The sequence below is a fragment of the Rhipicephalus microplus genome, chromosome X (assembly GCF_043290135.1).
Source record: "Rhipicephalus microplus isolate Deutch F79 chromosome X, USDA_Rmic, whole genome shotgun sequence".
Classification (NCBI taxonomy): Eukaryota; Metazoa; Arthropoda; class Arachnida; order Ixodida; family Ixodidae; genus Rhipicephalus; species Rhipicephalus microplus.
Window position 1 is genome coordinate 213513120 of NC_134710.1, and position 17438 is coordinate 213530557.

The window sequence follows — 17438 nt, forward strand, 5'->3', positions numbered from 1 at the left end:
CGACGCTGCCTACATAGGAATAAGCGTTTTTGTACTTGACCTTTGAGATCGGCAATTTTGGCGTTTGCTACTAATTTTAGAGAATGCTCTATAATAAAACAAAAATGGCTGGCTGAATGACAGCGTCACTTCAGTAGGGTTAATTATATTTACGTTTACGCCTTTAATACTTTTTTACGTAATATTTGTTGCATATAAGCTCCAAAAACGTGAAAACCTTTATAAAGACATTCCTACTTGAGTAGCGCCACTACTGCAGTTCCGACAACCGCCGCTTTCCAAGTGACCGCCGATAATCCGGCAGGCACAAGAAATCTAGGAGGCGTTGGCAGTACACGCGACGCGCCTGTTCCAAAATGCGCTAGTCTGAAACTTCCCAAACGGAAATATCACATCGTACGATTTTCTTGCTTGTACCACCATGCTTTTCAAGTTCTATTTGCGCCAGTTCTGCAAGTCATCTGTCCGGTATGCACACTTTGCGAAGCACGGTGAAAGTCGTTTGCGAGTCGCGGCCTTCCGTAAACGATAGTTATAGCGCGAGAACAAAACGGCGGCACAGAGACAAGAAGTACACGAAGACACGCCTTCTTGTCTCTGTGTCGTCAATTTGTTCTCGCGCTATAACTATCGTCATGCCATACCAACTAGCCCAAGCTGCCACACTTCTTCCGTAAACGTTTATCACTTGGAACACGTGTTTTCTAAAGACCTTCACTAATTGCGTATCTCCGGCGTCTACTCCTAGCAAGATGCCAATGAATTCTCATCTAGAAAACCGCCACCACTGTGCCTTGCCTCAGTTCTAGGACTCCCATCCGGCCTGTAGGTTTTTTCCCACCTCAAGATGAGTAACATTAACGCATATCTGCTGCTATCGTTTTGCAGCCAATAAAAAAAAAAAGAGAAAATCTGGCAAATGGATGTGTACTATGTTCATGCTAATAGAGACAAATGCAAGACACGCATTTTACAAGACAATTATGATTACAATGCGATTACGTTTCTCTCGGAGAAAACTTTCTACATATTGTTTCTTTCTTTTCCTTCTTTGAAGTTTAGTAGCGACCGCGTCTATTTATAACTGAACATCAATATGAAGACATTTAAAGCGCTGCAAATGCAGAATTTTTCGCACTAAACTGCACCGAAAGTGACAGTGATTACTCGGAAAGTATTGCTTTCCCACTTGAGAAAACATTTTTATTGTTTTTTTTAGTTTAGGTCTCAGAGTCAACGTGCTAACGGTAGTTCCATCCACTATCTATTATTTGATAATGGTCACATCGGATCGGGGGCTACCAGATTGCAATGTGAGGACAACAACACGAAACACGAGAATTAACGCAGCATTTCAGTTTTTTTTTTTTTCAAAAACCTAATTGAAATGGATTCCATATATGCAGGGTTGTCCTGCATTATGTAGCTGTGCTGAGACTATCACAAGTTTGTGTTTAAACCAGAGGTGTACGCAGGGTTCCCCTTCAAGGGGGGAAGGGGGCGAGGTTAGTCACAGTGCCCTCGGCGTCCCCTCCGAGGGTGTCTATGCCGTTATGGAGTCGGTCGCTCACGCAAACTTCAAAATTAATTTAAAATACCTGCTATATTCGCTGTTGATATAGGAATGTTCACGAGAATCGACCCCGCAGGCAATCTCGGCCCCCAAATTTTGTGTCAGTACCCGTTAAAGCCAGCCTTATGGTATTGATGCCTTGTGTAAGTTTAGCACACCAGTTAAGAGCCAGACTGCAGTGGAAGTGCAGGTCTCTAGCACACTGAATTGTACATGCAACATGCCTGAAAGAAGTGTAGGGCAGGGAATAAGTCTGCTTTGTTTCTCTTGAGCTTCCTTTCCTCCTCTGTTTCTTTTTTTTCCTTTTTCAGTTTTTTCTGCCTTTATTTTCCCTCTATTCTTAAAATTATTTCTCTTGCCGTTTATATTTTTCTTCCTATTTCTTCCTTTTCTATTTCTTTCTCTTTCATACTTGCTTCATTTTTTCTATTTTTGATATGGTTTTGCTTGCATTACACCAAGCGATGACAGCCGAGGCTCATAAAGTGCTTCACACTAGAAAGCACCTTCGGGCTGCGTAATTTCGCGCTATCATGTACGGCAGCACGCCACGTGCATGTCAATTTTATAGTGATTCGCAGGCTTTATCTCCTCGCTCATGTAACTGTATGCATTACGCATGATCGAATGCTACATGTCCATTTATGTTCGAGCACTTGCTAGATTTTACGTGCCAATATATATTTATCATTCTAAACGTCAACTAAAACGGTTCTGAAAGGCAGAAAGTTCTGCGATGCATCTGATGGTTAGAGCACGTATATGAGACATCATTTGCGACGTCTAGTTTTTGTCTAAGAGAGAAGTGCATACGATCTTGATAATACGTAGGCTCTCTAAACTGTAAAGATGGCATATTATGGGAATGTTGATTTGATGTTATCGATAGATGTTGACGTATGGATCTCATTTCTTTGTTGACAGGATATCAGTGGTTCATTGGGCTAATACGACACGTTTCTAAAATTTTACTTTATTGCTTTTCTTGTGTAGAAGCAGGGTAACTGTGAAGTTGTTTTTATTGTAGATGTTGGCTAAGGCTATTCACTTATGCTTCATATGTTTCTTGACGTCTGCTGGTATCTCTGGGGAGTAGAATGCCGTTAAATTTTTTTGTATAATCAAGCAGCACATTTTCGAATTCCAGTGATCTCTTGAAGAGAACCCTTTTCAGAAGCCAGCTTCGCCTCAGAGTGTTTTTTTTGTTTTGTTTGACATTAACTTTGCAATTATTTTGAACAGGATGAGAAAGAACTTTTTTTTTCTTGTGTATATATTACTGTTATCTTGTTTTTCTAGCTCACTGGTACACCTCACTACGTGGCATGCAGAGTCACAATAAGTTTTTATTATGAATCCCCTCAATCTTTAATCAAATCAGCTGTTATGAGGTCGCATCTCCAGTAACTATCCTTCAGGTTATTTGTTGCACGCATCCTTATTAACATCATCAATAGCTATCTGTGGAACTGCATTGTTCCAATCGACTTGGATTTCAATCAAGACTGGATGTCCATCCTTCTCAAGTTTTAAAATGAATCTGTACAACACAGAGTTTTTTGTTGTAGACAAGCTTTGCTAGTTCGAAAACTTATGTTCAGTCTAATGATGTAATATATGCCTTCGTCTTTTGTCGTTTTTTTTAATAGAGTGCCTTTTGTTTTAAAGAGAGGTTGCTCACTTCTTGTTTTGTGTTTTACCTTCCATTTCACTTTCTGCTTCCAAAATAAGTTTAATAATGTTCCCCTCAATTCCTTCATACTTCCATTTTGTTTGAAAGCACAGTTTGTGTCCTTGAGAGCATTCCTAAATTCGCTTTGTTTTACCCTCACTGTATCTATGTTAACCTGTTTCATAGTAAATTTTTTTTGCATGTTTTCTTAAGGTCATCCTCACTAAACTGTGATCACTATGCTTCATCATGCCAATTACTCTTTTGTTCTGCACGATGCCTGGGCATGGTCATCACACATAGTTTATTTTTGTTTTATTTTTTGCTTTTACATTAACACCTGTCCATTTCCACTTTCGATTTCTATAATTCTTCAAAAAGGTATGCATTAGATACAAAGTACCGCTTATTTCGGCGTCTCTCTTGTTTTATTTCAGCATCTCTCCTGCTATTGATACCAACATTACCAACTGCTTGTTCTTCTTCTCCTTGTCTTCATACAGATTCATTCAAGTCTTCAATGACTGTGGCACATTGGGCTTGTGTCTTTTTCATTGCCAATAGAAAATTCTCATGAACTGGTCTACATCTGTGGCTGCGTACACCTATACCTGCATCCATGCATGCCTAGTTTAGAGGGGCCCTGAAGATTAAACTTACTGATGTTCAATTTCCTGTTAACAGCCCTAGGTTTTTTTTAATTCCTTGACCTCAGGCAAACCTGATAATCATTGCATATTGTAATTCATTGAGGGTCTGTCTCTCTGTTGTTTTATTTGCAGTATTAAAGCGCCAACTGTGCCTTGTCGTATCAAGAACTCTATTTGTGAAGACGTGATTTGCTTTCAGTACAAGCTAGGCATTCAAGTTGTGCGGTGGAGCCCATGCTGTCCCACCTTATGAGCAGAAGCCTTGGGCTGCTGTTCCATAGACGGGAATGAGAGAGTGAAAGAAGTTCTATCGTTTTTGAAAAAACATGCTTTTTATATCTACCACTGTCCTCTCACAGTGTTCTTGGTAAAGTGTAGTAAGGCATCATGAATATGACATCCACAATTACTTCCTTCAACACGAAATTTTTATGATTCTGTCCCATTTGGCGCGTTTCCAATACGAGAATTGCCATTCTGTCAACGCCCTGACAATTTGGTCCAGAATAGATGAGATTGAACTCCGCGGACAGGTATTGAAAAAAAAATATAGAGTTAATAATTTATTTGTCTTTGCTTTATTAAATTGGCATAGAGATCTACAGAATCACATTAATTGGAGTCATGTCCAATTTGAACAAGTTTCTTTACAAGAAATATTGCTGCAGTCGAGAAACAGAACTAACATATTTGGTTATTCTGCTGTTTTATAGAAACTTGTAATTGTGCAAAGTTTTATTTGCTCTAATTCTATAGAAGGTATTTACTCTTATTACCCCACTTAATAGAGAAATTGCACAATATGCTAAGAATAAAAATGTTCAATTTCAATGTGGAAAGATTTCTGGTTCAATACTCTAGCCGAAAATGGTCCTTTTTTTCCTCTAACAGGCCTATATGGCAAATGTTTGTTGAAATTGTGCTCGCTTAGAAGCCTTATTCAAAAGATACAGGACTACTGACTGAATTGATTCTAGGCATTTTGTGAATAATTGTTTCATAATTCACCTTCAAATTTTGGTACAAAGAATTTATGTTCTATTGTGTGTATATCAATGCATGAAAAACCAACTTCCACCTTCCTTAGGCATCACTGTCTAGGCCAGTACAGCCACCGCCACGTGTGTGTAGAGCAGGCAAGCAGCCGATTTTTTCTCTGTGGGGCAAAACCTTGAGGCAGTATTAGGCTCTGATGTGGTCAGCCTCACAACTAGGACAGGAACGCTCCTGTTACATCACTTTAGAGCCAGAAACTGTATCAAGTTTTCGCACCGTGGAGCAAAAACTGGCTGTTGGCGTGTTCTACATAGACGTGGCCGTGGCTGTACATAAAGCTTCTGCACAAGCTGGAAGCTTGCAAGTCTTTGTGCGCCTCCATGTATTTTTATACATCGCAAATATTTTGCAAGCACTCTCACTCCACAAATGACATGAGTGCAATTTACAGCAGGGCACATGCATGGATGCTGAAGTCGTCAGTTTATAGAATTGTGTGTGCATTTCAATGAAGTCAGGGAAGGGGCTGTAACGGGCAACACTGTATGAAATTAGTGGTCAGGCATGGATATTATGGTACGCATAATTTATCAAGAGATGGCAAATGCAATTTCCTTGCTTACACGTACAGTCGGTTAAAACAATGAAACTCTACATAGTCCCTTTAGTAAATTCAAATACATAGCTCCCACCCGTCTGCTTGCATAGGGAATCAAAAATGAGTTGGAACTGAAGTGTGAATTTTTAGCTCTTGACTGCCTTTAAAGAAAAAATACAAAAAATGCGTATGACCACACAAATTTGTTCATTTTCACCTAAATTTAGCTGGATACAGCAGGCTTAATTTCTTGATAGTATAGCGCAGTTGCAAGGGTGATTGCCCAATTGCATCCACAATGTGATATAAAAAAGTGATGGCAGATTCACATTCTGCAGTTACCTTTCCTGGCATACAGAAGTCATCCATTTTCTCGAGATTGTAGTACACAAACAAATATTGCAAAGTAATTTAATGATTCTAACGAAATTTCTCTTTGCTCAAACACTACCACTGGAATCCCAGAGGAACATAATGACCTGATGACAACATTGATAAAATGCCGGTTTAAATTGAAGTTTGATAAGGTACACAAGCAGCACTTGTACAACTACACTCCAGCTAAGTAGGCACAGTTTGAAAGAAGGGCAGCACTTTAGCATCACAGTTCCTCTCATGGCAGTTCTTTTATGCACAAAAAACAATTTTTTATTCAGTCGCACCAATAAAACTACTTTTACAGAACTCACGTGACCTCTTCATCTATTTTGCAAACTTGTACAATTGTTGACTCGTGAGACATTTACGAACATATTTTCGATACTTATAAATCTTAATAAAAAACACCTCATGCTTATGTGTTTTTCTTTTTTCAAATTGGCTGCATAATGAATGATTTCATTAGTTTGTTCTCCTTGATTCCACTATATATATATATATATATCAAGGGAGCAGCAGGATTATATCAGATAGTTTACAGCGGTAGCCTCCAGATTGATCGTCGCAATATTATGTCCAGTGGTCCTTCAACTGAATGTGCCTTATGCATTCACTCAAAACCTAGAAATTCTACTCCCCCTTCTCCCCTTGAACACATGCATGCATGTTCGCTGCGCTGCATCAACATCCTCTTGCGTGTCTGTTGATATGTTGCCGTTAATCGTAAAAGTTTTCGTAGTTTAGTTATACACTCAAACCACGATACAACAAACCCAGATATAACTAATATTTGTTATGACGAAATAAATAAAGAACAGTTCTGCAATGGTTATAGTGCTAGCTAGAGTATACTTATGTAACGAGCTTTCAGTTTTAACAAACCTATTTTGTATAATATGCAACTTCGTTATAATGAGGTTTTAGTGTACCTCTTCTTATTATATTTGCTGTGATGAAACTGCATAAATACGCTGTGAGTCAGTGGCATAACTAAGGGGGTGCAAGGGGGTGCAAGGGGGTACAAGGGCCCCGTGCGTCATTTTTGAGGGGGCGCTGAGCCAAGTCTGCTCAACATGTACTCTGGGACCTGCTGAAGTCTCAAACAGCGTGCTAGCTCCCCTCGCCCAGTGGGAGGGTCAGCCTTCAGGTTCACCTTTCAGTGAGGGCATGCCATCACGCTGTTTCAACACTCCCGTCCTCACCTTCTTCTCTACTACTACTACATTTGAAGCTAGAGGCTAAATGGTAATCCTAACCTTCAACAAACAAAACTTAATCTTTGGGAGCCTGTGGCTTCTGGGAACTTGTGGCTCATATGAGCAAGAAGCCTGTTCTCTTTCTTATAGACAATTCTGTGAAAAGCACTAAGACAAATAGGTTGGTGTTAGCCTGTTTCCACATAAGCACAATTTTAGTCATGAACATACCTATCCTTGGCAGTAGACAGAAACTTTTTTGCTGGAGTTCGGACTTCTCTATATTGATGATCTGGCATATGTTTGTGCACATCATGTATCATCATCATCATCATCAGCCTGACTATGTCTACTGCAGGAGAAAGGCCTCTTCCATGTTCCAACAGTCAACTCGGTCCAGTGCTTGCTGCTGTCATTTTGTTCACGCAAACTTCCTAATCCCATCTGCCCACATAATTTTGTGCACTCCCTCTAACCCGCTTGCCTTTCCAGGGAATCCAATCGGTTATCCTCAATGACCAGTGGTTATCCTGCCTACGCGATACATGCCCGGCCCCCGTTCTTTTTCTTCTTTTTGATTTCAACTATGATATCCTTAACCCCGGTTTGTTTCCTGACCCTTTCTGCTCTCTTCTTGTCTCTTAAGGTTACACCTACCATTTTTCTCTTTATCGCTCACTGCATCATCTTCAGTTTAAACTGAACAAGCCTCCAGGTTTCTGGTTCGTAGATAAGTACTGGCAAAATGCAGCTGTTATATACCTTCCTCTTGATGGATAGTGGCAATCTATCAGTCATAATTTGAGAGTGCTTGCTGAATGTGCTTCACCTCATTCTTAATTTTTCTAGTTATTTCAATCTCGAGGTTCAGCTCCGTTGTTATTATCTTTCTTAAGTAGACGTGGTCTTTTACAACTTCAAGTGCACTATTACTTATCTTGAAGCGCTGTTCTCTTCTGAGGTTGTTGTACATTATTTTTGCATTCTGCAGAATAATTTTAAGACCTACCTTCCTGCTCTCCTTGTCTGATTCAGTAATCATGAGTTGCAATTTGTCCCCTGAGTTATTCAAAAATGCAATATCATCTGCAAAGGGCAGGTTACTAAGGTACCCTCCAATAACTCTTTTGTAACCATTCCCATTCTAGGCCCTTGAAAACCTCTTGAAAGCATGTAGTAAATAGCATTGCGGAAATTGTATCCCCTTGTCGCACAGCCTTCTTGATTGGTATTTTGTCGCTTTCTTTATGGAGCACTATGGTGGCAGTTGATTCTCTATAGATTTCTTCCAGGATGTTTATAAATGCTTTGTCAACGCCCTGATTCCCTTGTGTCTGCATGACTGCTGATATTTCTACTAAATAAATGCCTTCTTGTAATCTATGAAGGCTGTGTATAATGTTTGGCTGTATTCTGAGCATTTCCTTATAACCTGATAAATAGTATGAATGTGGTCAATCGTTGAGTAGCCTGTTTGAAATTCTGCTTGTTCCTTTAGTTGTCTGAATTATAATGCTGCCTTAATTCTGTTAGCAATTACTTTTGTAAATACCTTGCATATCACAGAGAGCAAGCTGATCGGCCTGTAATTCTTCAAGTCCTTGTCATCTCCTTATGCATTAAGATGATGTTAGCATTCTTCCAAGATTATGGTACCCTCCCCGCCAGGAAACACTTTGTGAACAGGGTGGCTAGTTTTTCTAACAAAAGCTGTCCTCCATCTTCTGCAGATCTTATGTTACCCGAACCTGAAAAGGAGGTTAGCCTCTCTGGATTCCCTCCAAGGCTTTTCTGACTTCTTCTGTCATTACTGGCGGGATGTCATATAGAATACTGCTAGTTCTTACATTACGGTCATGGTGTTTTCTGCTACTGTACAGATCTCTGTAAAAGTCCTCTGCTGTTTCAACAATCCTATTTAAATGGGTAGTTACTTTGCCTTCCTGGTCTCTTAGTGCATACATCTGGTTTTTGCCTATCCCAGGTTTCCTCTTCACCACATTAACGCTTCCTTCATTCTTTAGAGCATGTTCAATTTTCTCCACGTTATACCTCCTTACATCGGATACCTTACGCTTATTAGTCAACTTTGAAAGCACTGCCAGTTCTTTTTTATCTGTTGTGTTTGAGACTTTCATGCTTTGATGTTTCTTAATGAGACTCATTGTCTCCTGGGACAACTTGCCAGTGTCCTGTCTAACTACCGTACCTCCAACTGCTACTGCGTGCTACGTAATGATACTTGTCAGATGATTGCTCAGTTCGTCAACGCTGAGGCTGGTTTCCTCGATAAGAGCCGAGTTTCTATGCTGAAGCGAGACTCTGAATTTCTGTACTTTCCCTCTCAGTGCTAGCTCATTGATTGGCTTCTTAACTATCAGTTACTGTCGTTCCTTCTTCAAGTCTAGGCGAATTTGACACCTTACCATTCTATGGTCACTGCATTCTATCCTGCAAAAAACTTCCACATTTTGAACGATGCCTGGATGTGCACTCAGCATAAAGTCTAATTCGTTCTTACTTTCACCATTAGGCCTCCTCCATGTCCACTTACGATTCCTTCGTTTTCGGTAGAAGGTATTCAAGAAATGTAAATAATTGCATTTTGCAAATTCTACTAATAACTCCCCTCTGGTATTTCTAGTATCAATGCCATGATCTCTTACTGCCTGATCTATAGCCTGCTTTTTTCCTACCTTAGCAGTCATATTGCCCATCAGTATAGTATACTGTGTTTTTACCCTACTCACCGCTGATTCCACGTCCTTATAGAAGCTTTCAACTAGTGCGTCATCGTGGCTGGATGTAGGCGCATAAGCCTGTGCCACCTTCATCTTGTATCTCCTATTGAGTTCAATTACTATACCTACCACCCTTCAATTAATGCTATAGTATTCTGTCATGTTAACAGCTATATTTCTGTGGATAAAGACTGGTGGTGGTCACTGGTGAGGCCGCACTCCAGACCTCTTAGGGCAGTACCATCATCACGCAGATTTTTTTTAAAATCCAGTTGGGAAATGCTTGAATCTGGGATTGCCCCGCCACGGTGGTTTAGTGGCTAAGGTACTCGGCTGCTGACCCGCAGGTCACGGGTTCAAATCCCGGCTGCGGCGGCTGCATTTCCGATGGAGGTGGAAATGTTGTAGGCCCGTGTGCTCAGATTTGGGTGCACGTTAAAAAACCCCCGGTGGTCAAAATTTCCAGAGCCCTCCACTACGGCGTCTCTCATAATCATATGGTGGTTTTGGGACGTTAAACCCCACATATCAAACATTGAATCCGGGATTCAAACCACGAACCTCTTGCACGCGAGACTGATACTCTATCCACTACGCCGCCGCTGCTATTGAAGGACATGTATATACATTTACAAATGTAATAATATCCGTGAAGTGGGAGGTCGAACCTCCCTGGCCTCCTTCTAGCATCGCCATTGAACTGGTCTCTTGAAATCTTCGTTTTCTTTGGGTTTGGCCCAAACAATATTGGTTCTTCCGCACGTACATAACCCCAGTGATAATTGGGAAGGAAAAGCGCTGCCCACAGTGTTCAGTCTTTTTTGAAGAGGTGTGATAAAAAATTTCTTTACCAACTGATCAAACATGTCAGCCTCCAAGCTTACACGGCGAGTTTTCATGAGCAGATATCTGAACGAAAGGATAAAACTAAGTACAGGTTGTCTTGTTAGGCTACATTATTAACCTTTTGAAGTGACAAACTCGTTCAAAAACTGCTTTCTACCATCAAACTGTGTCGCCCCTACTGGTTTTTCTCTGTGTGTTGGTACTTTCCCCCTGACATTTTCCTCAATCAGCGTGCATAGGTTGGAGTTGCCTATGAGGGATCACTTACCCGAAGTAATTATTTTTTGGAAGACTTCGAGGTGTTTGCTTCTTCTGATAGAAATAGAGAAGTCCTGTGGGAAGTAAATGTCATTCACTAAATTGATAATTCTGTCACCAGTCCGCAGAGAAAGTCGCCTTCTTGAAAGTGCGTGCAGCAAATGCCTGCGTGTGTCTCTGGCTAATTGCTCCTTCTAAGCTAGCTTTATCAGCCATGCGTCCTGATGTTCGTTATTTTTGGGAAGAAAAAACCATAAATGTGAAATTGTACCCTGCTCTATTGCATGTGCAATGCACAAATTGTGCCTTACAGCACCAGTGAAAACATTAGTCATGCTTTTTAAGCTTTTGTTGTTTCTAGATGCCAGTGCACAAAAACTGGTTGTGAAAGGAGGCTGCATGAAGGGGTAAACTCTGAGAATAGACACGCTCGGGCTGCTGGCTACCTGTCTTTAGAGCCAGGTTCTGTGAAGCAAGGTGGCATCACCTGATCATAATGTCGTAGCATGTCGACTCCTACACCCGTGTCGGCAGTAGTGAGCCTCTTGTAAAATAACGCAAAACAAATTCAGAAAGTGCAGTTGCAATGGCAATTTATCCAATTATTTATGGATTCATTTCGTTATTGCTGTCAACTGAACTTTACCAAGTGAAAAAAATGCCAGAGACTGAAGGGAATTTACGTGTACTGTGGGCATCAAATGAAATGCAAACAGTGACAAGTAATAGAAACCATATAGTACGCTCCATCCAGTCATCACCATTGATAGCTGCACATCAGTTCTGTTTGGTAGCACTGAGCATGTCCGCCGTGATGTCTCGACGGGACGCTCTATAAATTGGAGGTGCTTGCGGCTGTTTGTGTTTCATTTGATGCTGATAATACTAATGCTCCTTTCCATTTGTCTCAATGATCACAAATGCAGTTCAGCCGTGATTTGCTAAGAGCTATTTATTTTGATATCTTCCTGATTCTTTTGTTTTGATTTCTTGCTTCTGCCGGTGAGGGTATTGGCAGTAACAGTATCCAGGTGTAGCTTGACTCCGGTAATGTCGACGTCCTTTAAACGAGCAAGCCTCGTACCGATTCTGCAGCTGATTTCACTCGTGTTCTGCCGCTGTCCTGCAAAAAAAAAAATGTGTGGCTTTGATGGTTTTGATCTGATGGTACATTTCTTCTCATTGGTACCCACTCACGTGCTGTTCGGATGCGTGCCGTATTCTAGGGGCGGATTGAGTAGCTATGCATGGCTTTGCTCTCGCTGCTCTTCCGCAATTTTCTTCACAGCATCGGGCCTCTGCTCTTGTTCTCCAAAAAGAAAATGGTGTTAATAGAAATGAAAAATCTAAACACGAACAATCATAAACAGTATTCAGCAACGCTACATCGTAAAAGAAAATGACGCTTTGCTTTCTGTCGGTTAGAGCCAGGCTTTGTTCGCAAAAAGCTGCTGCCACCGCGAAAGCGGGGAGGGATCCTTGCACACTCAATGAAATGCAATCTTAGTTCTATGTGGTGATCTTCAAGGCAAGGTTGAAAGTCTACAACTAGATTAAAAGTGGCAATCATGAAAACCAGGGCATCACTTCACCGCAGCCAAACAGTGGCCGATTTCATGTGTGTCGTGACGTGTGATGGCACTTTCTTATTGGTGAAAGCAATCTGATTCATGACGACATTTCTTCAGCACTGAGTCTGAGGCAAAAGAATTTGAGTAGGAGATGCGCGGTCTACTCTTTATCTCCACTAATAACTTCTCTTCTCACACCCTACCAAATCTGGACACGTTCTTTATTGCTCTGCTCATTCCACCTAAACTTCATACTTATCGTTAGCGTACTTTTAAGGTCTCTAACTGAATGTGCATATTGGACGCCCAAGGAGGAGATTTAGATCAGAAAAAATCTATACACTCATGTTTCACTTACTACCTCGTAGAAAAAGTGGATCATGAACGTCAAGCTCACTGTCGGCTCCAATGAGGCGGTAAGCTACAATGACACTTCATAATCTGCTAACAAAGCTCAAGATTTTGCATTTGTTGGTTCAAGTGAACGGGTTGTGGTGGCTACATGAGAAGGTATTAGCATATTATTTAGTATATCATACTCGAATAAGACTTTAAACAAGCACCCACAAAGGGTTAAAATGTTTAAAATGCCCAACATTGCAATTTGAAATATTTTCCTTTATCTCATACATCAGTGAATTTTAAAGACGATTGAGTGCCGGTATTGCAATGACATAAACCAGCCTTCAAAAAGACTGAAATCTCGACAATTCTGAAATCTGACTATTCAAAATCCTAGAATTTTGTTTCACAGTTATGCATCAACACATGTTGACTGCAGTGGTTCCTTCAAGGAAAAAAAAAATGGTATAGACTAGTTATGCCATGACCACACCTATTAGGAAAAATGAAAAGTGTGATGAAGACAGTCATGTACAAGCAGGGCTTGACTTCAAGATATCTGCGGGTCGTGTATTTGAGAACCAGGGAACAGAGCACAGCCGATGGCGAAAATGTATGACCAGAGAGCGACAGTTCGTTTTGTAATGAGCGTTCGCCATGTCATATGTGAAATATATAGAACCCATTTTTCTTTTTTCACAACCATTGTTCACGATTAAAATTTGCACTGGTGTGCATGCTAATTTGTGACAACAAGGTTTGACAGAACGAATATTTGAATGCATCATTACAATTGACAAAAATGTAGGCATAGCATGCAGATTTGATGAATGCAAAAAATAATTTGGAACAATACTTTTTATGGTAAAATAATAAGAACCCTTTACAAGTCGACTTTGTCGTTTTTTTTTATGTGGTTGGATGTAATTTGCAAACTTCGTATATTTCGTAGAAACTAGACAAGTGACTGGCAACATCCATTTCTTCTTTCGCATTTTTTCTATCTAACGTTGTGGACTTCTGGTGGGCCGTACGATGCATGGATGTGCAAGACGGCTTTAGTTCACTGTATTGGACAATCAATCAAGCGATTGGTCATACGCTTGCCCAAAACAGACAAATGGCTTTTTACATGTGAAGCAGCTTATGGCAGGGGCCTCGTCCCTCGCTTCTTCCCACTGCATCCACACCTTCACTGCGCATGTGCATCCCCTCCCTCTTTCTTTCTCCTTCCCTGCGGACCCCCTGTCTCTCCCAGTCAGCGCTGAAAGAAGGGTTGAAGGTAACACTGACTGACGGTGCCCAGACAATGGTTATCAAAGCGTTTGAATTCGTTCATCATGTTCGTGTACATGTTGTCGCTCTTGTGGTGGAAGCGATGGTCACCAGCAGTGGTAGTGAGGTGGATGTTTTGAATGTTGTTGCGCCTGCTTAAGGCGACATGAACGAGTGTCTGTGCTTGTCGCTCACCATCTCCCCGATGCTTGGCATCCACACATAGTTCTCTTTAGCAGGAGATAATGTAATTTTTGCACTATAATAATAGTAGTAATAATAATAATATTAATCACTGTATTTACCATCACGAAGGGAGCAAAAATATATTTGCCATGGGCACGGTCCTATCTAGTTACGCGGCTGCTGTATTTGTAATTGATGGCTCATTGGAACACTCCTCTTTTATAATTTCTCACAAATACTCCTGGTGAATCTTTAATTATTTAAGAGCTTCAAGCATCATTTTTATTTTATGTCACTTAGTTATCTGAACTTCCATGTCACGCGCAGAAGCCATAACATCTGCTATTGATGATGTTTCTACTTGTGTAAAATATAACTCATTTTCAGTCTGGAAGGGCTTGTTACTGCCTTACATTAATAATAACACCCATTTACTCTTACTTAAATGCATGCCTAACCAGTTGAATGGCTTGTTGGTTAATTATAAGGGAGGATACAGTATAGAAAATCAATGCATATAAGGAGAGGTACGCAAAGTAGGCACAGTGTAAACGGCAGCCTCCTACAAGTGCTGTTAAAGAGCATTTGCAGAGAGAGTGCTCACAAAACTCTCACATGGGTGAACCACTAGATTAAAGAAAGTTTTAAACCCCCATTACCAATTTACTTTAACTCTTTTGGGGAATATTTTTGTAAGTGTTGTATGTCGGGTGTATTTATAGAATACAATCTTCTAAATATGGCTGGCTTTTCATGCAAGCAAGTTTTGTGACAGAATTCATAATGTACAAAATACTTTCTTTTATTAATTGTTTCTGCAGGTGGCTGAGTGAGTGACAGCTACACATGTGGCGCTTAACAGGATGCCCCACGAGTCTGACGCAGCACTTAAGTACTAGGTATTTTTTTTAATAAAAGCTTCTGTTTTCCATGCACTCCACCCATCCTTTCTTTCATTCAGAGCGCGGGTCTCATTCTCGCAGACTTGATGCCTCCAGGTAGTATGTGAGGTATTATTGGTCAACTGCCAGCTCGTAGTAAGATCTTGTGCTATGTCACGGCAACAGGCAAAAAGAAAAGGGCTGTGACTATACTGACGGGGTCCATCAGCGCAGTACTATCTTGACTACGGTGACAGAGCTCATTAGTTCAGTACTATCGTTAAAGAGAGGGGGCCAGTCATAATGGCAATGCAGCTGTAAGGACTGGCTCTGTTACTGTGAAGCAATGACTACGGTGAGCGGGCCTGTCACTGTAGTGTGAGGATAAAAATCAGGGGCCGTTGCCATAAGATTGTAGTCGTTTCAGACGCCACCATCTAACTCTTCTGGTGGTGTAGGGGGTTGCTGCGCAGTTGGAAAGCGGTCGGGCCGAAGGTCATCAACTCGAATCCCATTTTGTTATTTTTACTTTTTTTAGGGAATGCTTGAAAAATCATATTACTGCTCTCAAGGAGTGGTAATTTTTGCTTTTGTACAAAAAAATAATGTCGCTGTTTGAGGCAGTGGTTAGACAGCCCTACCACATTGATTTTTCTAAGCGCAGTGGGTACGTTACTGGTGTACTGCAACATGATACATTGTTGAAGTGCCACTTCAGTTCGAATCGTGCTAACCGAGTGAACTTTTCTCTTTCTTTTATGCTTTCAATACTTTTTTGAGGAATGTTGCCTATTTTAAAAAAATAATCGCGTAGGGCAACATTCTACAATGGAGTGATGGGAGCAGCCGCTGGCCAACAAGAACCTAGACGATCAGCTGAGTCGATGGTGGTGGCTTTAATAATGATGGTTTTGACCTCCATAATTAAAAGCATATGCACAGACTTTACCTCATTGAGACAAGTGATATGGCTATAATGATATAATTGTGAGGTGGCATGTTAAAACAACTCTGCCTATAGTGACAGGCCGAATATAGTGCTGCTCTTTCTGCTCTTCCAGAAGTGATTGGAGAATTTTTTTTTTACTGCTGTGTAAGGTGGGTGCATCTGAGCTCCTTATGGCTATCTTTCCTCAGCATAGGATACATCAGCGCTGCTGGATGCATGTTCATTCTTTCATATTTTCTTCTTTGATCGACTCCACCACACCTTGTAATTTACCCAAGCCCGCAGTCATACCTCCCTGAACTTGGATGGATGGATGGAAACAACCTTATTGAAAATCCCACGATGTTTACAACCTGTTTTTCGTGTTAAAATTGGGATTCCTTAATCAACGGGAATTGGGTAAGCGTGTGCATTAAAACCTGGAAGTTTTGGTATTGTGCCCACTGTTTACTGTATGATTATGTGAGGCTTGGGTTGTGCCTGTCGTACATATTGTTGCAGCAGTGGTTGCTTCTTAGTGAAGCCCCGACAGTTCTACTGTCACCACAAGCTCGTTAGTGGAGTTGGCCAATGTGGTATTCAGGATATGTGCTATCTGAGATAGGGCTATTGTGAATGACGGTAGGGCCCACAGGAGGCATCATTGATTGCCCTTGGCGAAGGCCTATGCGAGTCTTGAATTTGTCAATGTGAAATTCTACCCTGCCTGTACAGGCAGTGAGGTTGTTGACCGCAACGCCGATGTTGCGAATCACCTATTGAATGTCAGTGAGCAGTTTTCTCATTTCTTCTTCTTCATTCCACCATTCAATAATTGTGGCCTGTTTTATGCATCTATCTCTTACTGTAGCTTCAAGATTGTCGTGCCATTCAGATTCGGAGCTGGTTGCCACTGGTTTTTTTGTCACGACCTGTCTTACAACCTGTTGGTGTCTGCACAGTGACTGTTAGTTTGGGTGGCCAGAATTTTATCGCTGATTTTGCTGTTCTCTTTCATTCAATTTATATGTAATTCTAGGACTCGATGTCCTGAATCTTTGTGGTGCCACTGTCGATTGCTGCACAAGAGATTATACTAGATTATGGAAAGCCCGCCCTCTACAGAAAGCACCCTTTGTGTGTCCATGGACACAGCTGTACAACTCTTGTCTGCCAAGTGTGTTCCTGTCATCAGTTTCCCTGCAACCGAGACGACATTTGATGCCACCGTAGAGCCCATTCACCTCAGCTGTATAAAGAAAAATGTTCTAATACCCTATTGTTGTACGTTGTCAGTTGCGCAAGGGCATACTGATTTGTGGGTGATCAACGGCTCCAATGAACCTT

At 41.0% G+C, this 17438-nt stretch overlaps 1 long non-coding RNA gene across 2 annotated transcripts in view; it reads left to right on the forward strand.

Moving 5' to 3' along the window:
• The first annotated feature begins 334 nt into the window (after positions 1-334).
• Positions 335-17438, forward strand: part of LOC142777087 (uncharacterized) — a 46733-nt gene continuing 29629 nt past the window's right edge. For both annotated transcript variants that reach the window (XR_012887921.1, XR_012887922.1), the window contains exons 1-2: positions 335-468; positions 15104-15181. This is a non-coding gene — a long non-coding RNA (uncharacterized LOC142777087). The remainder of the gene's footprint in view (positions 469-15103; positions 15182-17438) is intronic.